We start from the raw sequence: 21,907 nt of genomic DNA on the forward strand, positions 1-21,907 counted from the left end.
GCCGTAAAAATAGCTCAGATGTAGACAGATCTGTTTAGGATCCGGAAATGTGGGAAATAATTAGCACTCTAAGTGAAAATTTATTTATAGATAAACACTCTAAGGCCCTCAACTTGGTGAATGTCTAAATGCGAGGTTGGGAGATGTGAAAGGGTATAATGAAAAAGGCCTAGAATGCATACTTAGAGGCATAGAGGGTTGTAACAATGCGGAGTCGCAAAAGGCAAGGGAGGAATATCTCAAGGGGGGCCTGCAAGACTCAGATGCTTCAGGGAGCAGTCTGTTAGAATGCCTCCATATTTTTTAAAAATAACATTGTGTTCAGTGATGAGATGGTTGATGAAAACTTTCAAATGAACAGTTTCAACAGAAAGTTAGAAATATTATAGACAGTTGAGGAGTAAGTTGGTGAAAGAAAGTAAGAGGTAAAAATATAGGTAACTTTCAAAATGCCTTGAGATGAATCCAGTTACAGAGATCAGGCAGTAATAGAGGGAGACTGACAAAACTATTAGCAATTACTCAGATTTCTTGCCAGCCTCTACACCAAGACTGTATTATATCAGCAGAGTATAATGAGAGTGTAAGCTCTCAGAAGCTTTTGGAATTTGATGCATTTTAATGACCCAGAAAATTCTTCTCATTCTATGGACAAAACTTTGGAAAAAATATTTGAAAGAAGGTCCCAGCTTCTGTGCTCGGAAATTCATGACCATTCCTATGGCTGTTTCCACAGTGATTGAGCATGGCAGGGATTGTAAGGAGGGATGTCCCTGGGACAGAACGCCTCTGGCTCCAGAACTCTCCAAGAGCCCTGCTGACCACTCCTGAGACAGTAAAGCATTCTGAGGCACTTCACCCAGCCTTCATACTCTCCTCTACTGGAGTCGGACAACCTTGCTGCCTGGTGTTTTCACCCAGCCTTTCAGCTCCTGCCCTGTTTTCTCTCACACACGTATTTCCCCTCATAAAATCCTTGAACATTTAACCCCAGCTTGGCATCTGCTTCTCAGAGGACCTAGAGTAACACACACATATAATAGAAGTTTTCAGATGTTCTTGGAAGCTGTGAGCTGCTAGACTTATGCTGTTTATTAAAGACAGCAGCTTACATTTATCACATCGTTTCTCTTGATGTTTGCAAAACAGATACTAGTTAGACTTTTCTGATTTTACAGTGGGAGCGGCCCATCTGTGGTCACATTTCTTTTTTCATTGTCCTCCTAATTTTCAAATTTTGAATATCCTGCTTTAAAAAAATCATGACTGGTACCATCCAGTGATTTCTGCTGTTCCTTTTTGTTCTTGCATACGTTTATAGGCTCCATTTGTGAGCTTGGTGAAATTGGTGGATAAGAGCAAGGATTCTTTACATTTCCTCATTTGATATGTAGTGTTTATGTTATTTGATATTTGTCCATTTTGTGGAAATAACATTTCCGTCTGTGAAATGATGGATACTGGTTGATGAGTTAGACACATTATAAATCAAAGTAATAACCTGAGTACTATGGTGAGGGAAGTGCCAGGAATCTCTGCACTCATTAGCATGTGCTTTGTATCAAAAGATGGTAGGAGAACAAAGAAGAAAATATCACTGGGTGAAAGCCCCAAAGAAACATACCTCTAAATTATGTGTGAGACTTGGTTCTCCAGTCTTTTCTAATAATGTCCTATTCTTCTTGTGGGATAATTGGATTAAGGGTAGGAATATTGTATGGGGATAAGTTAACTGAATTTGACTTGAATTTTATTAATTACTTTTTCAGTAAGCCTCTCCCAACTTATTAGGCAAGCGTACTGGTCTCTGTTGTCTCTCTGTCACTCTGAGGTCACGGGGTTGGGAGGAGTCCTGTAGTGGTCACATATATGCCAGCATTATAAAATATGGAGCTTCACACTCTGCAAGTGCTCCTTCTGTAAGAGACCCTGAGCTCATCCAGCTTGGAGGGAGCCTCTTGAGAATGCAGCTTTATATAAAGGCTTCATATTAAATGATACTTGACCGTATTTAAGTGAAGACATGTGAAATGTGCAGAGTGGGTATAATTATTTTGATTAGTGAACTCTAATGCAGACGCCATCACATTTCCATACCACAGTTAACGTTTAGCAGAATAGGGAGCCTCAGATTATTAACAACAGGGCATAAGCAATCCTGGCATTTCCCGGGAAACCTATAATTAATTGGAAACCATGAATTGAGGAGAGGCATCTATTTCTTTAAAGTTGATTACTCTGTTCTATTCAGGTAAAATAAAAGTATAGAATAAGCCATCACCTAGTATATTCTACTGAATCGTCATTACCTAGTGGACTGTACTGAGAAACTAGACTAGTGCTCTAGGAAATAGTTCCAGAAGACAGGGAGTAAGAAAATTTGCAGGTAAAGCAAAATACACAAAAGTCACAAAATCCTTCCCACCCATTAAAGATTCACCAACATTATGAAGACACAGAATGTTGACTATTAAAACAATCAGTAAAATCTTTGGAGTAGATATTTACATTTATTTTGACTTATCAGAATCCAAACTCCCTTCCCATTTTGGAAGAATGCCTTATCCTCACTATTTAGCTAAAGGGGTACAAATTCTCTCTCTACCCCTTAGTAGGTAGGATCTATGAATCCGATTCTTTGTCAGACTGATGTTTCGAACAAAGCTTAAACTCTGGAGGGAGTGATGCAGAAAAGAAGGGACAGAATTTATTTGCAAGAGCTTTACAGATTTCTCTGAGATATGCATCAGCAACAGGATTGGCATATAGCCTTGGTTTTAAGTATTCCATGAGGGCTGGGTTAGGCACAATGGATGGCTCTGATACCAAAAGCAACATTCTCATCAGACTAGACTTCTGGTATGAACTTGGCTGTGGTTGTTGTTGCTTAGACTTCCTTGGTCTACCCATTTTCCCAAGCTTGTTTCTCCAGTTTCCAGTCTGTCAGCTACCACATAACTAATTCCTTCCATGTTAGCTAGAGGTTTAGCAGGTGCTTATGGTCAAGAACCCTGAATGATGTGCCACCTTGTTTAAAAATTAGATGTTGTAAAATAACTCTGTTAGGTAATATTTTTCATCCATCATTTTCCTAGAATTATAGCCACTGAATATTGAAAGTAACCCTAGAAGGCATACTTTAAACAATTCTTTAAAGAGTGCATGGTACCTTCTACAACTTTTCAGATTAGTGGATATTTGGTCTTCACTCAGATGTCTTCAGTGGCAGAAAGCTCACAGCTTTTCAAGGCCAGTTATTCCATATTAAGACAATTCTAATTGTCTATTGTTATTTCTTTTAACTAGCTTTCTTTACCTGTAATACTGTGATGATTTATTGGGCAACCTCATCTAAGTTTTAGTTCATATTGAAATTGCAGTAAGTATATATCTCTGTTTTGACAGTGTATCAAGATTCAGTTTCACTGAAGTTTAGAAAACAAAAAATATTTTGAAGAATGGATATGCCACAAATATTGGCTCTAAAGCACACCCTTTGGGAAAAAGTTCATTGTTGCAGACTTGTGATGTTTCTAGCCCAGATTTAGGCCTGGCTCCCTAAATTAAATACAAGTTTGAGTCTTACTAGCTCATCACCATTGGCAACTGCCTCCAGAACCATGTGTCTTCCCCAAACTGCCTGATTTAGTATCATATTTGGGTTCAGTTATAAGTGATAATTAGATCAATATGAGTGTCGGATTGGCTCAAACTTCCTATGACAAAGAGAAGGAAAAGTGTTCATGTATATGAACATTATGACAAATAATTTCCAAAAATAATAACTTGCCAAAGTGAGTGAATAAGATGTAGATAATTCAAAGCTCAAAAAACTCTTAGCGTGAATAATAGTCTCCACTTGGCCTAAAACGTGGCTAATTGCTGTTTATTAACAACACACTTCCCTCTTTTGCAATGGCTACAATAAATGAACTGTTGGAATTCCCCTGATGAGCTATTTCATGGGCCAGGATTTTCATTTCTGCTTCAGAAAACATACCTTCATTGATTGAAATCATGTAGGTGAAGAATAAAGACACACTTGCTTCAGTAAATTAAGGAATTTATATCAGGAATGCATTTGTCCGAAAGGACACCTGATCAAAACAATCCCTCAAATCTCTAGCTGCTTTATCACTTTTTATTTAGTGGTGTCTGCTTTCATCCATGGAGAAACGCAGGGAAATAGAATTTGTTGTGAAACAATACATTAATTTACATTAATATGTGAATTTAAAATTTTTTAATCCATGTATTTCAAACTCTCCTGTAAATGCAACTAAAGTAGTGTGACTTAGGAGCTGTAACTGAAGACAACCCTCAAAAGTAATGGGTACAGAACTTGTATGACTAATATGTATAGTAGTTCAGTCCTCTGGAAGTGTGTATCATTCAAAATTAATCCTTGGGACTCCTCTGGTTAATTTCCCATTAAATTCACCCTATTCCCCTCCCCACACCTAAGTCCCCTTGAGAAATGTGAGAGATGGAGGCACAGAGGTAAAGACGGAATTTCAGGATGACCACTTCTGCTGTCAGGTGTCCACTCTAAATCCACTTGCTAAAGTGAGTTTGTAAGATGTACAGAATCCAAAGTTCAAAAACTCACAGCATTGTTAATAAGACCATATGGTCTCCAAAGCTACCACTCTGTCTAGAATATCCTTCCTACGATGTCTTTTTAGTTAACTCCATTTATTCCTCAATTATTAGCCCAATCATATCTTTCTCTGGGAAGTCTTCCCTGATCTCATTGAAGACTAGGTATTTTATGAACTGTTTTGGAAAAATGTACTTTTCTCCTGTTACTATTCATTACTGCATGATCATGTATATGTGGTTATATTAGTAACGTTATTATAATAATAATAACCAATAACAATGGTTATTATAATAATAATGGTCTCACCTCCTGAAACCCCTGAGCCACTTGAGTGCAGGAGCCATATCTTTTTGTTCACCAGTGTATTCTGAGCACCTTGCACAGTGACTGACAATCAGGAAGCACTTGATAAACGGTGGTCAGAGGGGTAACACCTTCACACCGTTTGAGAATATGACTTCTCACAAACGTACCATTTTCCTATCTCTCTGCTATTGAGGGGAATAAAGGTTCCTCCTCTAGTCAAGGAAAATCCCTTACCTGTGCTTTGGGTCACTTCCCCCCAAGACCCCTTCACTGTCTCGTCCCAACACTCCCTGATGTTGCTTTTATCTTCAACCTTTCCTCAAGTTTCTTCCAATTTAGCAAACAAATAAAAACAAACCAAAAAAGAGTCCCCAAAAATCCTTCCAACCGTCCATTCAGTTACTTTACTTATCGGACATACATGGCAGAACACTTGCAGGTTTTGTCTGGCATTCACCAACATTTTAGGTTATGTAGGTGACTAACATAGACGTAAAATGTACGCTCAAAACACTGAGTCTAGCCAACATCCTATCTGCTTTACTTCAGAGCCAAGTTTGTAGTTTCTTTAAAGGATTAATTTTCCATAGTTCTCCCCCCATCCCACAGCCTGCTCTCTACTGAACTGCTAACCGGCAAGTGGGTAGTCCTCAGGCCCTATCAATTTGATGTCTCTGTAGCATTTGAATCCACTGACCATTCCCTCCTCAATCCTCTTTCCTTCATTGATTGCCTAACACTTCTCTTTCCTGGATCTCCTCCTACTTCATAGAAGATTTTTCTTGGTGTCTAAATGAACTATTATTCCTCAATTCATATTTCACTTGGGTATTCCCTGTGGTTCAGTTTTTATACTTCTTAGGCATTTCCTGGGTGGTCTAATTTAATCTGTTGGCTTAAACTATTATGTACAGTCTCAGTATATACTGCAGAGATCTCTGTTTTGATTTCCAAGCCTATGTATCCAATAATTTTCTGGTTTTCTTCTTCATCCGGATATCCTACAGATCTTTTTCAGAACAAATCCATTGTCATGTCTCTCCCAGATCTTATTCTCAAATTTTATCTTGCTTCTTTTTCTTATTCTTATTTTCTTTCTCTCTCAAAAAATTGTCACCCTCCTTTCAGTGGTTTGAGGCAGACCCTTGGTTTTCATCCCCTGATTTGTGTCCACTTCTTCCCCTCACTTGCTGTGATGGTCAGTCATCAAGTAGCATCGATTTCACTTGCTTAAACTTCTTTAGCTTCTATCCTCTTTTCTCCATGTTCACTGCTACTGCTTTTTTTTTTTTGGGTTTGTCTTCTCTTGCCCAGATTACTAGAAGAGCCTCCTAAGCAGTTACCCTTTAAATATAATTTTGCCACGCCTCCCAGCATGATTTTTCTCATATGCAAGTGTGGCCATGCTGTTTCAATGTTAAACCTTCTTCAGTGGATTGCCAAACTGTCAAATCACTGTCAACCTCCTTAGCATGTCATAGAAGGCTTCTTGTGCATAAGCCGTTCATATTTTTCATCACTTGTGTATGCCTCTTTCAAATCCTATATTTCAGTCAGATTATAATACTTCTACTTCCCCTGAGAAGCCATGCTCCCTCTCACTTCCAGGATTTAGTACATGATTTTCCTATTTCTGTTGTCTTTTTTGATCTTCCCAGTATTATAAAGGGGTCCATTCTTTGTCCTTCAATGATAGAATCCCGTGATTGTCTTTATTATATACTTTTTCAATATCTACAGGATAAAGTTTACTCAAAAATTTTCAACTACGTGTACCCTTTTCCCACCATCACCCCTCACCCTCCTACACATACACACACAAATATGATATAAGAGAGAGGGAATTGATCATCCGATTTGATTTTCTAGTAGGAACTCATGTAAAGTCATACCGTGAGAGTGGCACTTTCTTCGGTCTTCTCCTCCCTTTTAATTTAATATAACTGTATTAATAAAATAATCCAGTGCTATTTTTTCCCCTGCCTGTGGAATAGGCTACACCATTTTCTCCTGCCTTAGGTTTGCTCCCTTTTCTTTTTGCCTCTGTAGGATTAAGTGTGAATTGACCCAGGGTTTTTCTCCTGGGGTAGCCATGGCCAACTCTTTTTTCTGCTTCCTTTCTCCTGTGGCTCCAACTGTAAAAAGGCTAAGATTGTGTCTTGAATATGAAAAGTCATAGTTACCTCTGTCTTCTCATATTAAGATCAGGTATTCTCATCAATTATTTTTATTCTTTTAGTTGGCTTGAAAAGTTCTTGAGATTTAAATTTGTATTCATGGGAAGAAATAATTTTTTCCATATTTACTGTTATCATTCTGATTCAACTTACCATCTTCTTTCATGAGACCTAATACCATAATAACCTCCTAACATGTGTTCCCATTCCAATTCTTGCTCTGTTTCCAATTCATTCTCTACCCAGAACTCAGCGTGTTATTTCAAAAATATTTGTCTCCTGTTTAAAATGGTTTCCCATTTAGTCACGTCTATTCCCTGCTTAAGTGGTTTCCCATTACACTGAGAATAAAATGTAAACACCTTCTCGTGGTATAAGAGGATTTACTCTCATCTGTCTCTTTTTTTTTTTTTTTTTTTTTTTTTTGCGGTACGCAGGCCTCTCACTGTTGTGGCCTCTCCCGTTGCGGAGCACAGGCTCCGGACGCGCAGGCTCAGCGGCCATGGCTTACGGGCCCAGCCGCTTCGCAGCATGTGGGATCTTCCCGGACCGGGGCACGAACCCATGTCCCCTGCATCGGCAGGCAGACTCTCAACCACTGCGCCACCAGGGAAGCCCTCATCTGTCTCTTGAAACTCATCCTTCTGCATCTTGCTCGCAACTCTCCAGCCCCACTGGCCTTACTTCAGATCTTTAACCATGTCAAGCTCTTTCCAGAATCACAGTCTTTGCATGTGGTCTTTCTGTCTGAATACTCCCCCAACCTCTGACCCCTCCGTTCTTTATCTGGCTGTTTGTGCCCATCTTTCAGGTCTCAGATTAAATGTCACTATCTCATATAAGACTTCTTTGACTTCTTATTTTATAATGAACCCTCCTTTCTCACGCCGCTCCTCACCATGGTACCTCATAGAATTATCATAATTTATAATTATAATCTGTCTCCTCCATTTTACTATAGGGCCCATAAGTCTGGAGACCCTCTCTCTTTTGTTTACCCCTGTATAATTTGTCAGGCATCTACAAGTGCTCAGGTACCTGTACTGAATATGTGATAAGTGTAGTGTTTGGGGGAAAAAGAAGGTAACATGCTTTCATTGCTTGCCTTTTGGAAGGACTGGAGATGGAGGCTGACCCTGTTGGCCTTTGTAACCTCCACGGATGTCCTTTTGGATCCGTTACTCTTTTGGTGCATTTCAGTTGCCTGATTGCGTTCACTCCCAGAAGCCAGATTCCACCTCTTTTTGTGAAGGTTGCCCTCAGACTAGTTAAGAGATGCTCGGGATGTGAATGCCTGGGATTCACAACCCTCTGGAGTCCAAGCAAGTCCTTAAGCAAGGTCTGATGCGTTTTGGAGGATGGGCTATGAACACACACATCTCTTTCATTCCCAATTAAGACCACAATCTCCTCTGTCTCTGTTGTTCCCATGTGGAGTTGAGCCACAGTTACTACGACCTGTGTGATTTTGCTTAATTCTACACACTTGACGGACCTCCCTTCATCCCTTCCTCATACTATTTCCTCACTTGCCTAACAGTTTTTCTAACAAATCACTTTTGCAAGAGTTCTTGACTCGGAATCTATGTCTGGGGAACTCTATCTGAGATATCCAGCTTCACAGGAGAGGCTTTTAAATGTTTTTCATGTCCTTAGTACATAATGTTGACCTAGGTTGTCAATCAAATCCTAAATTATTTCTTGTTTAAACAGGCACAGATGGAGAATGTGCTAGAAAGGCCTTAGTGATCTACCCATCCAATGGCCTTGTTTTATTGATGAGGGACTGAGCGGCAGAGGGCATGTGCTCTGCTCAAGGTCACAGCCTTCCTGAGCAGCGGGGTGGCAACCAGGACTCGCATCCTGATATCCCTGACACCCAGCCTCATGCTTTACATCAACAAGTTTTCATAAATTTAAATTGGGTGATTTAAAAAGGATGAAAAGAAACCGAACACTATTCAAGTAAAACAAATTGGCCTGCAGATGAAAATAATTCATTAGGGGTATTAGAAATCATTAAAATACAACCTAAGGAGAAACTGAACCGATAGCAACTTAGTGTCTTTTACTGTGCTGTACTCTGCAGCTTCATGTAAATGTCATTTCCTCTAATGCTTCCTTCAGAGAAAACCTTGGGTAAGTATATAGCTGTAGGAAGTGTGTGTGTGTGTGTGTGTGTGTGTGCGCGTGTATGCGTTCATGCGTCACATAGCATTGTCTTAAGAATCTTCTTAAAAATAAAAATTTGAAATATTTACAAAATTACCATTAAACGCCACAGTACGGCTGCTTCACAGATCGTGATGAGTAATAGCTTCATATGTCTCACTTTGAGGCCTCAAAGTGCCTTAAGTGTATTGTAGGTCTGACTTATGAGGTTCCCAGACAAGACATAAACCCATAATTTTCTGCAGTCGCTGTTACTCAAAACGATGGACTCAACCTAGAGTAGAATTGATTTATTAGATTTTTTTATTCAGATGATGAATAATTATCTGATTAATGAAAAGGTTCTAATATCAGAGCTAGCACATCATTGAGATTTGGTCTCTAAAACTAAGCAAAGTTGTAAATACCATTCAGTAAAAGACACCTATTGCACCGTGTGTGTGTGTGTGTGTGTGTGTGTGTGTGTGTGTGTGTGTGAGAGTGTATGTGCTAATGCACTGTAATAGGCCCATGAAATTTTATGGGAGGTGGAGGGGGTCTTTTCTTGTGACATCGATTTCATTATTACTAAAGGGTTTGAGAGCTATTATGATAGTTTTGCTAGAAGGAGGGGCAAGATCGGAAGCGTGAACCTATTGCCTTGAAGCCCATTTCTGATAGCTTAGCATCATTTCAACTGGGATGAAAACACCCAGTGCAATGCTTTTCAATAGGTAGAGTGAGAAGGGATCTAGTTATCACTCAAACTTCCACGCCATGCAAAAACGCCCTAAATATCCTGTTTTAGAAGTGATGTTTCGTACTGGCAGGGATGAAGAGATTAAAATTTACAGTTTTAGACAACCATGAGTTTTAGAAAATTTTAACTTGTATTCATATGAGATATATGTTTTTATAAATCCAAAGCTCTTGTCAGTATTCTGCCCTCTGGTGACATACAGAGTTAGCGTAGTCCTTCTTGCATAGGACGCATTCAAATCCTTGAAGACAGACAGCTGTCATGTGTCCATCCCTCTTTTCCTTTTTAGATAGAAATTGGAGGCTTTCTAGTCCTTAAAGCACTTCTTATGCCGCATGCTTTCTATATTTTTCATAACCCTGCCATAGTTTAATTGGTGAAATTCCCTCTTCAAATGTGGTATTCAGTTGAGAAAGCAGTACATTTGCTGCTCCTGATTTGTCCATTCAACAAATATTTATTTAGTGTCTATTTTGTATCAGAAATCACTCTGGGTATTGGTTGAGGCATACAAGGGGAGGAAGAATAGTCCCTATCTTCACAGTGTCTCTATGTTTGCTCAGCAGTGCATATTTTAAAATGTGATTTACCTCCTCTAGATCCAAACACTCTTTTATCTTTATCATCTTACATTTCACTAGAAATTTCAGTTCAGCAGGTAAATCATGTTATTTACTCATACTTACCTAATGACTAATGAAAGCATTTAGGGTTTTTCAGATGAGGATCGTGCAATCTCACATTCTAACCTCCCTTTTTAATTGTCTCTAAAATTAATACATTTATTTTCTTTTTTTTTTTTTTCTTTTTTGCGGTGCGTGGGCCTCTCACTGTTATGACCTCTCCCGTTGTGGAGCACAGGCTCCGGACCCGCAGGCTCAGCGGCCATGGCTCAGGGGCCCAGCCGCTCCACGGCATGTGGGATCTTCCCGGACCAGGGCACGAGCCAGTGTCCCCTGCATCGGCAGGCGGACTCTCAACCACTGCGCCACCAGGGAAGCCCCGTTTATTATCTTTTTAAAATTTCATCTTATCATCCAACTTGAAATAATCTTTATGATTTAATTTCTTATCTGTGAATTGGCCCTTTAGGTGTTGGATCAACAAAAAATTGATAAGGACATTTTTTGTGACTTTATTAAGCTATGGTTAAAGTGTTATTTAGGAAAAGAGCCAAGTACAGAATCTTGTAATCCTACAGTAGTCACATTACTCTTGGTTTCAAATGGTGATATCACTTAAAACAAACGTCATGGTTAAAAACATTTTAAAAAGACTGTTCAGTGCAACCAAAAGTTTCTCAGAGAGTCTGCTCCCATGTATAACCATCATTAACAATTCATTGTTTACCTTTACAGAATTTTAATCCACATATTTTATATAAATAGTATCATATTATATACTTTTAAACTAACATACATAGATACACATTTGTTTTCAAATGTAATAAATATTCCTGTCCTTTTGAACGTATGCATGTTATTCTACTTTATGCGTATACTGTAATTTATTTATTATTCATTGACAGTTAAGCTGTTTCCAAATTTTTTCCATTGTAAGCAACATGGCCCATACATACAGAGATATACATCTTCGTGTACTTACACTTGTCTGCCTTAAAATAAAGTTTCAGAGGTAGAATAGTTCCAGAAGTGAATTAAATTATATACAAGTTAAGATTTTGGAACACATTACCAGATTGCCCACTAGAAAGTGTGAACAATTTCACACCACCACTTCCAGTATATTAGAGTTCTCATTTCTTTACATCCTTGTAGCAAAGTGAATTGTAAATCTTTCTAATCATTACCCATCTGATATTTTTGTTTTACTTTGCATTTACATGTTTAGTAATAACCTTTTCTATACTAACTTGCCATTTGCCCAGGTTTTTGTTTGAGTTATTTCTTTTCCTTTTTGATTTGCAGGAAGATAGTGAGTTTTTAAAGTCATATTTTGCACACACTTGTTTTTTAATATATATCTTTTGCATATGGTATATATGAAATGTGTGCTGTCAAATCTGAAATACTTATCTCTACTGTTAATTTGATCTTTAATCGACTCTCTTTAGATGCAGTTGAAAAACAGATGATTTATAACAGCATTCCAATATCAAAATGGAACTTGGAGAGTGCTGGAGAGTTATAATAAAAATAGTCTTGGCAGATGTATCATGTCATCTTTTGCTAAGTATTTCAATCTCTCCAAAATCTCAATTTCCATACTTGTAAACAACAACAACAAAGAAAATTGGGAATAATAATACTTGTCTTGCATAAAGGGATGCTGTGATGATGAAATGTGTTAATGTAAATGCTAGAAATGTTTACTGTATGAGGCACAATTCAAGTAATATTTCATTCTTTTTTTAACTACTCTGATGATAGAAATCCAAGAGGTTATGGCATCTAGCTATCTAATCTGTAGTTTGCAGAGCCAGTATCTTTAGTTCTGTTCAGAATGTGGTTCATATTCCATCTTGGAGGACTCCTGGCATTTCCTGTTATTCTTAAACATCACTGGCAATGTTTGGACAATCACAATTGCAAGCTTTCTCAGTGTTTAAGATGCCATTCATCTTAGTCTAGAGAAAAAAATCCACTTAAGGCCTCTGGGGGCTCTCTCACTACCTTCTTATCTGTCCTGAGTTTCAGTGTCCTCTTAAACATATTTACTCTCTCTTTTTGCAAATTATTCTCCTTGAGGGAAAAGACAGAGTAGTTTTCCTTTCCTTTTGTCATCTCTTTATCCCTGCTTCCAAGCAGTGTGATTATCTGTTTCTGTTTTTTCTCATTCTGAACAATGCTCCAGGCACCCTGTGGTTATTGTTGATAATTTTTTCAAGCTTTCCCTAACATAAGGTTTAACTTTCTGAAATAAATTTGTATGTTTTCTTGTTTCACTCTTCTGTGTTTGTTCTAGCTTTTGTCGCATTTCCCACCTATCATGATTTTATAATTTGAGTGACTGGATGGCCCAGGTAGATTTTCCTAGTACCAGAGACAACAGAGAGTTTTCTCAACCAAGACAAGTGGAAATACCAGAGCTAGGGTAGAAACTGTGGGAAGACAAAGCCGGAAAGGAAATCTGGAGGTGAACAATCAGTGGGTGAAAAGACATTATGAAGCCAGCAACCAGAGCAATTAGAGGAAATGCAAAGTGAAGCAGAAGACCAGGAAGAGCTGTGTTTATCGCTTGCTTTAAAGGACCAGCTGGAACGTGGTTTTTGGCACAGCTTAAAAATGTGTAGTCTTATACTCTTGTTCAGATCCTGACCTAGGATTCCCCTAGGTTTCCTCTGGAATTCAGTGATTCCACTTCAGATTCATTTATTGTTCTCTGTGATATGGACAGGGCTGTTCATAGATGAATGGTTCAGCTTTGTGAAAGTCTAGGGTTATTTATTTATTAACATCTTTATTGGGGTATAATTGCTTTACAATGTTGTGTTAGTTTCTGCTGTATAACAAAGTGAATCAGCTATATGTATACATATATCCCCGTATCCCCTCCCTCTTGCGTCTAGGTTTTGTAGAGCTGGGTCGCGAGGTTGAGAATTAATAGAAAATTAGCATTTTTTGCAATGGCATGTATTAGTTCTGTCACAGGTCATTGGGAGTATATAAAGAGACTTGTGTTGTAAAGTGCTCTGGTCCTTTGCTGGGAAGATGGAGGGGCATCTGATGAACCCTTGCTATAAGGTTCTGCCTGGGTAATAGTGGAAGAACTTAGTGGCACGCTGGAAAAATCAAACATGATGAAGAGGCAGGTGCCAGGAAACTGCCCTTTGGCAGTCTGTATTGCAGCCTGATTCCTCTATACCAACAGAGAGAACTGACACCTTGATGATAATGAATAATGAGTCTTCCAAACCATGAACATCATATATAAGTACATTTATTAGGTCTTTTAAAATTTCTCTCAATAATGTTTGCATAGGTTTTATGTGTTTTTAGTCGATTTATATGTAGATATTTGATATGTTGATGCTATTGTAAATTGTTTTTTTTCAGTTTTATTTTCTAGTTGGAGCCAACAAAAGAAACAAATTATCCAGTAACCTCCCGAAGTGCACTTCTTTATTCTAATAGCTTTTCTGTAGTTTGGTTTCATTATATACACAATTGTCATTTGTATAAAGTAGATTTTTAGGTCTTTTTTCGAAAACTTATACCTTTTGGAGGTAAACTTTTTTGGGGGAGAGGAATGATACATGTTGTAATCCTGAACCAAAAGGCATGGAGCCTGAGACCTGGAACAGGTCTAGAAGTAACACTCTGAGTAAAGTGTAGCATTTCCAGGTGCTTGGTAAGAACCATGGGAAAACATGGGTGATGCGTAACACCAGCTTTTCAGAAATGGCACTATGTGAAGCTTGATGCGGGGAATTTCATAGATCCATTCCTCTCCCTTAAAAGAGTATATTTGATTAAGTCAGGTTATAATAGCATTTTAAAAGATTCATTATGTGTAGGATATAATATGCTTTAAATTTTAACTCATTTCCCCTTCAAAACAATACAGTGAGGTATTAACAACTATTATTCCCATTTTACAGATGAAAAGACATAGTCACAAAGAGGTTAAGTAACTTTCCTAAGATTATACAGTAAGACGGTGAAGTATGATGCAAATTGAGATGTTCTGTTTCTAAAGCTTGTGCTCTATATTACACTGTTTTGAGTTGATCTTATGGGTCATAGATTATTCACAAAGCTATTACATATGCCTTGGTCTTCCCTAAGGTGAGTATATCCTATGAATGATGAAATAAAATTCAATACATCACTTAGCAGCTAAAGCCAAGATACAGTGTGGGCGTGTAGGACGGACTCCATTAGTTGTCCTTCTATTGGCAAGCTACTTTTCCGCCGGTGGTTGTGGTGTTATTTGGGCCAACACCATGCACAGGACTTGCCTTGTCACTTTGAGGGCAAGACTAACAGCAAGCCGGTGGCAGGTATCAGCAATCAGTTGGTTTAGAGAGAGAGCCTCATAAATTTCCCACCACACCTTGTTTTGGAGAATGCGTTTGCCACAATGGCAAAAGCATGACCCGATCCCTGTGTCAGGTATGGTGCATCGTGCAGTCCAGGAGCCGCTAGTAAATGTCTCCAAACTCAGACACAAACCAACCATTACTTAGAGAAGGATACTTTTAACTTCCAGAGCTACTTCATCATGCAGTGGCTCCCAGGAGGGTCACCTGAGTTAAACCTATACTCCTGAGTTAATCTAATCCAGTTTGTTTCATGTTGGCACATTATCCCTAATCACAGAAGCCCAGGAGTTATTAGGGGTTTGTAGCATTGTAGCTGGTGTAGTTGTCAAACATACGAGGAAACGAGGAAATACTATTTAGTTCTAAACCTGCTGCCTTGTTGACACCTGCAGTTCAACATACTAAAAAGGCTACCTCAGTTATAAAATAAAGATTAGTTAACTTTGTAAAAATATTGGCTATTTTAATATAGGACTAATATTTCCTATTTCCAACAGTTCGATGACAAGTGGTCTGCATTTTAGCTGCCAGTATTCACACAGGAATAAACGAAAGTACCAACAGCCAGCCGAAGATGTTCAAATTCAATCTAGTTAAAATTTTTCTTGAGATCCACAGTTCTCAAAGCCCATTAAAATTGCACAAGGCAGGTCATAAGGCAATAGCCAGGGCATAGTCTGTGGGGACTTAGAGAAGAAAGGTAAAAATAGAACACCTCCTTGCTCTTCAGAATATAGGTTAAACTACCTTAATGTAAAGTGCTTATTTGCCACTAAATTGGCTAATTGCCAGCTACACATAGACCATTCTAAACAGATTTTTCACAAGTGGACTCTAGAAAGTGAATTAGTTGAGAGAGCTAATGACCACATATCCCTATTAAACATTTTGAAAATACTAACCTACAATGCTTTGGTCTGCTTCAATGATAAGAAAACAGATATGATTAATGATGGCAGCGAGCCTTCTACTAACACCTGAAAGACAAGCCAGCACTAACGGGGGGATAAGTCATGGGAGAAAAAAAATCTATAAATATCACATAAGAGCAGCTCCTTTGAGAAGAAACCATTAAAAGAGTTACCCCTCCCCTCCCCCAAAAAGGCAAAATGAAGAAAAGTGATTATATTATCCACCCTGAAATAACCAATAAAGATAGAACACTAGCCTGAATTTAAAGGGCCGGACTACACATCAGACGCGTTGCCTTCCCTTAAATGCTGGTTCTAGGAGAGTATGGAACACTGGTGAAGCATAAGAAACCTGTGATTGAACTGATGGCCTCTGGTTTCTCCTGGAAAGGGGCAATTAATTCAGAGTGAGAAGGGGTATGCAGTACTACAGAGTAAAGAAATAGAGATGTTGAGGGTCGTATAGGGGTAAGTGCTCTGAATCTTAAGTTAGAAGGGAGGGGAAAGTCATGGGAGTCTGAAAGGTATTTTGAGTCAGGAGGGGAGAAGATTATTAATTGGTGGTGGTTGTTGTTTATGCTTTGTGTTGGCAGTGCTTTTATGTTGAGCCTGAAACTCTACTAGGAACCATACATACATTTTTTCATTTAATATCACAATAGCTCGGGGAGTCACACATTATTATTCCCATTTTACAGACCAGTAAACAAGTGCTTGGTGACATTAAATCCTTGCCAGAGATGAACTGTCAGTCCATGAAAGAACCAGATTGCAAACCTGTGTCTCTCTGGCTGCAAGGGCCAGACTCTCTTTTGTAGCTGGCTGGTTGTAGAAGTTTGAATAGGTCACTTATCCGCCCAGGCCTCAGTTTCCTCATCTATACAGGTGGATAATAATACAGATCTGATAACGGTTGTGGTGAGAAGTATTTGGGGATGATTTCCAGGAAAGACTCAGGATGGGGCTTGTCACAGGGTGGGGCTGGCCACCTGATGGTTGAAAGGTTGGCACGATGGAGCGCAGGAGAGCGCTTTGGTGAGGCCCGAGGCAGGTGCTTTATCAAGAGGCGGGACCCTTGCTGGAGTTGCATATCTTCTCCCTGTCAGGACCGAAAGACAGTAACCCTAATTCCAGGCAGTCATCTTGAAAATCTGTTTGTAATTGCTCACATGAGGAAGCATACAAGAGAATATGGATGGAATAGTGATAAAACCCATGTTCATTACTGAGAAAACAGTTGGAACTACTTCCCTGATTGGGCTCAGTACCATCTCTGTACAGAAAGTGTGTTATTAGAGCACAGATCCCCCAGCAGTATTCTAAAACCAGATTATTTACAGCTGCTATCCAGCGCCACCTACTGGTAAACTGACAGAAAGAGACCGTAAACTGCACTGCTGAAATTGAGCAGATTGGTTTTTAAAAGTCAGTAGAGGTAGGAGAATGGTTAAAGGAGACACTGCACAGCTACGTAATGAGCACTTCATAGTCCTGATGTAATAGGGAGAATATGCAGAAACGTAGATGTTGGAATGCTGAGTAAAAAATTAGATTACAATATTATAAACAAGTATGTAAACGTGTCTTCAGGGCATTTAAAAGTGGGAGAAGGAGGAAGTGCACCCAGTTTGATGAATTTAAGATTTTTTCTTTCAAATTTGTTGTTTTGTGCATTGGCCACAAACATAGCCTTCCAAAGTAATCTGTAATAGATTTGCAACTGTACCAAAATATGTATTAAATAGATAATCATAGGTGGGAAAAAGAAATGAAAGTAGTTATGCATTTTGGGGTGCATTAACTTTTATCTAAAACTTTTATCTATAAACTTTTCTTATAATTTTTAAAAAATTAAAGCCGTTTAAAGAGCTAATATATGCACATAGTAAACAAAATATCTAAACTGCAAAAGGTATATAATGAAACATAACTCTCTCTGAACCCCAGAATTTCAGTCCCTCTCCCAGAAACGGATCAGGTTTATGAGTTCTTGTTTACTTTTCTAAATTTTTTCTGTGCATATTTCAGCAAGTGTTTGGTGTCTGTTCCATGTCTTGGTCAGGAGCCTCTGGGACATCCCTAAATGCTATCAAATCATTTCAGCATTAGCTAAAAAGTTGGCTGGTATAACTAGATGACAATAAAATAATTTGAATTTAGGCAACAGAGCTATGTTTAATATGTGTTTAGCTTTTTAGAATTCATGTCAAAAATATTAGTGAATTCTTTAAATTCAGTTTTATTTTGATCAAAGATATACTTGCATGGTGTATCTTATTTCCACATAGCATTCTTACAGCCAAATTTCTTACTGATATTTAGTTAACTCCATATAATGCCTATTTCTTTTCTACTGTACAAGATGGAGATTTAGCTTCTTTAAACTGTCATCCCAAACACACAGGCACACAGTCCCTCCTCCATCCAACCAGTAGAGTTATTTCATATTTGGCTTGAAGTATGACCAATACTCAACATATACACTGTTATGATTGTATAAATATTATTTGAAGGTGAGACATATTTATGCTTCAGGAGCACTTGGACATTATAGTGTTTTATTTCTTGTACCAATGTTGCTTTTCCTGGACTTAATAAATGTCTCTTTTTAAACTTTATACAGGTTTCTATGTACCTATTAGTAAATCATCCCTAAACTCTCAGACATCCCCAGACTCTCAGAAAATATCTTCTCTGCATATTCAAACATAGGAGGTTATCTGTCAGTTATTAATACATTTTCTTTTTAAACAATCCTTGTTGTCACATTCAAATGTGGATGGATGGCCCCTGGACCTGCTGCTAAGCTACCCTGGATATTTTCTCTACCCTTTCCAGTGTCGTATCCCCTGGATTCTGTCTTAAACTGTCTTAGTTTATGCCTTCATTTGAGGAACTGTTTAGAACCTTCTAAAGAAAAGGTGCTTGGGGTGTTTTTGTTTGTTTGAGATGTGATAACCTGACTGAAAAAGAACTTCTAAGCTGACAATCATTTTTTCCACAAAAATTTAAAAGCATTATTCCTTTGTTTTCTAGTTTCCAGGGGAGTTTTCTTTATTTCTATTTTGTTTGGAGAATTCTAACACAATTCTAACTCCTGATATTTTGTAGATGACCTGCGGTTTTCATTTTTTAAAAAAAATTTTATTGGAGCATAGTTGATTTACAATGTTGTGTTAGTTTCAGGTATACAGCAAAGTGAATCAGTTATACATATACATGCATCCATTCTTTTTTAGATTCTTTACCCATTATAGGCCATTACAGAGTATTGAGTAGAGTTCCCTGTGCTATACAGTAGGTCCTTATTAGTTATCTATTTTGTATATAGTAGTGTGTATATGTCAATCCCAGTCTCCCAATTTATCCCTCTCCCTCTTACCCCCTGGTAACCATAAGTTGTTTTCCACATCTTTATTTGTAGATAAGTTCATTTGTACCCTTTTTTTTAGATTCCACATGTAAGCAATATCATATGATATTTGTCTTTCTCTGTCTGACTTCACTCAGTATGACAATCTCTAGGTCCAGCCAGGTTGCTGCAAATGGCATTATTTCGTTCTTTTCTATGGCTGAGTAATATTCCATTGTATATATGTATCACATCTTCTTTATCCATTCCTCTGTCGATGGACATTTAGGTTGCTGCCATGTCCTGGCTATTGTAAATAGTGCTGCAGCAAACATTGTGGTGCATGTACCTTTTTGAATTACGGTTTTCTCTGGATATATGCCCAGGAGTGGGATTGCTGGGTCATATGGTAGTTCTATTTTTAGTTTTTTAAGGAACCTCCATACTGTTCTCCATAGTGGCTGTACCAATTTACATTCCCACCAACAGTGTTGGAGGGTTCCCTTTTCTCCACACCCTCTCCAGCATTTATTGTTGGTAGATTTTTTGATGATGGCTATTCTAACTGGTGTGAGGTGATACCTCATTGTAGTTTTGATTTGCATTTCTCTGCTAATTAGTGATGTTTAACATCTTTTCACATGCTTTTTGTCCATCTGTGTGTCTTCTTTGGAGAAATGTCTATTTAGGTCTTCTGCCCATTTTTTGATTGGGTTGTTCATTTTTTGATATTGAGCTGCGTGAGCTGTTTGTATATTTTGGAGATCAGTCCCTTGTCAGTTGCTTCATCTGCAAATATTTTCTCCCGTTCTGAGGGTTGTCTTTTCATTTTGTTTATGGTTTCCTTTGCTGTGCAAAAGCTTTTAAGTTTAATCAGGTCCCATTTGATTATTTTTGTTTTTATTTTCATTACTCTAGGAGGTGGATCAAAAAAGATCCTCCTGCAATTTATGTCAGAGGGTGTTTTGCCTATGTGTTCCTCTTAAGAGTTTTGTACTGTCTGGCCTTACCTTTAGGTCTTTAATCATTCTGAGTTTATTTTTTGTGTATGGTTTTCTCTTGAAGTGTGTAGGATCATTTCTTTGTACCCAGGGTTCTGAAGTTTCACATGTAGGTCTTGGTGTGGTTCACACTTCTTTCATTTTGCAAAAATCATGGTGGATCTCTTTTTGGATTATTTCTTCAACAATTGTATTTTGTAAATTTTGCCCTGTTCTTTTTTTGTCTCTCTTTTAGAACTTCTTTTATTGTAAATTAGACTTTCTGTGTCACCTTCTGAATTATCTTCTCTTGAAGTTTCTATTTCTCTGTATTTTGGGTCTTTGGAGATTTGCTCAGTTTTATTTTCCAAAACTTCTGAATTTTCCCTTTCCTTTATCATATTTTTTTTCTTTCAAGAGCACTCTTGTTCTCTAAATGTTCTTCTTTTTTGTAACTGTCTCTTCTTTCAGGGATACAGTAATTTCATTTATCTCTCTGAGCATAATACAGCTTTTTTTCCTTGTTTCTATTTAGCCTTCCCACACTCTATATTTTTCAAGTGTAATGTTTTTCTCCATTTGTTGATTTTGATCTTTGTCAGTTCTTTTAGGGACTTTCCTCAAATGTTTGGCGATCCATGAAGCTATCTAATGGCACACATGCACACATGCAAGAGAAATAGAGAGAGAGGAAGAGGATGAGGGAGAGGGGAGAGGGAGAGAGAGAAGGAGAGAAAGGAAGAGGTGTTTGGTGGGATTTATTGTGGAGAGATGTTTATTTAGGGACTCTCTCCTGTTAGGATTGTTTTCCCAGAGAAGAAACCTCTAATATTCTTCCCAGTGAATATAAAGCTGGCTTCAGGGTTCTGCAGCCAAGCAGAAAGGGACTGGAGGGGTCCCAATATTCAGTATATAGACTCTTATTTAATCTGTATCCCCACCCACTGCTGTATCTGGTGTCTCTAAACCCAGACTTCCTCTGTTCTGCCTCCTCAGTAATTAAACCTACTGTTCTACCAGGGTTATAGAGGTCTGTCTAGTTGCTCCTTATGCAGACTTGAATACATTAATTTATTTCGTCAATAAAACTTACCAAATGCCTACTGCATGCCAAACATTGTTTTCTGTAGTGTGGAAATGATTGTCTGCGGAACAAGTAATATCCCCAGTTCTCTGTGGAGCTTTCATCCCCATCTGAACCCTTACTTTCAGAACTCACTGATGTCTCCAAACTCTAAACTTTGGTCTTCTGTAGTATAAACTGGCTTGCTTTTTGTTCAGCTCTTTGTATAACCTGTTTTGATTTTCTGTTTGGTCTATTCAGTCAGACACCACTTTTCCAGTTTCAATATTGGGTAGCTTTCACCTCCTCTTCAGTCTTTTTTGTTTTGTTTTGTTTGTACTTTGGGATTGATTTCACACCCTTTTGGTCATTTCATGGCATTTAGGAAGAACATAGGGGTAAACATGTGTTGTCCAATAGACCACCTTTGCTAGAAACAGCTGTGAGTAATTTTGCCTAATGAGCCTAGCACCCGAATGTCTGCCAACCTGTGATGTGCGTGGGTAGCCCAAAGTCTCAACAGAGTTGGGAGTCTGGAGTCTTCTCTACTAATATTTATCTCTGTTACAAGCTGGTCCTGTCTGAAAAAATTTTGAGTC

Source organism: Lagenorhynchus albirostris, chromosome 13 (genome assembly GCF_949774975.1).
Source record: "Lagenorhynchus albirostris chromosome 13, mLagAlb1.1, whole genome shotgun sequence".
Classification (NCBI taxonomy): Eukaryota; Metazoa; Chordata; class Mammalia; order Artiodactyla; family Delphinidae; genus Lagenorhynchus; species Lagenorhynchus albirostris.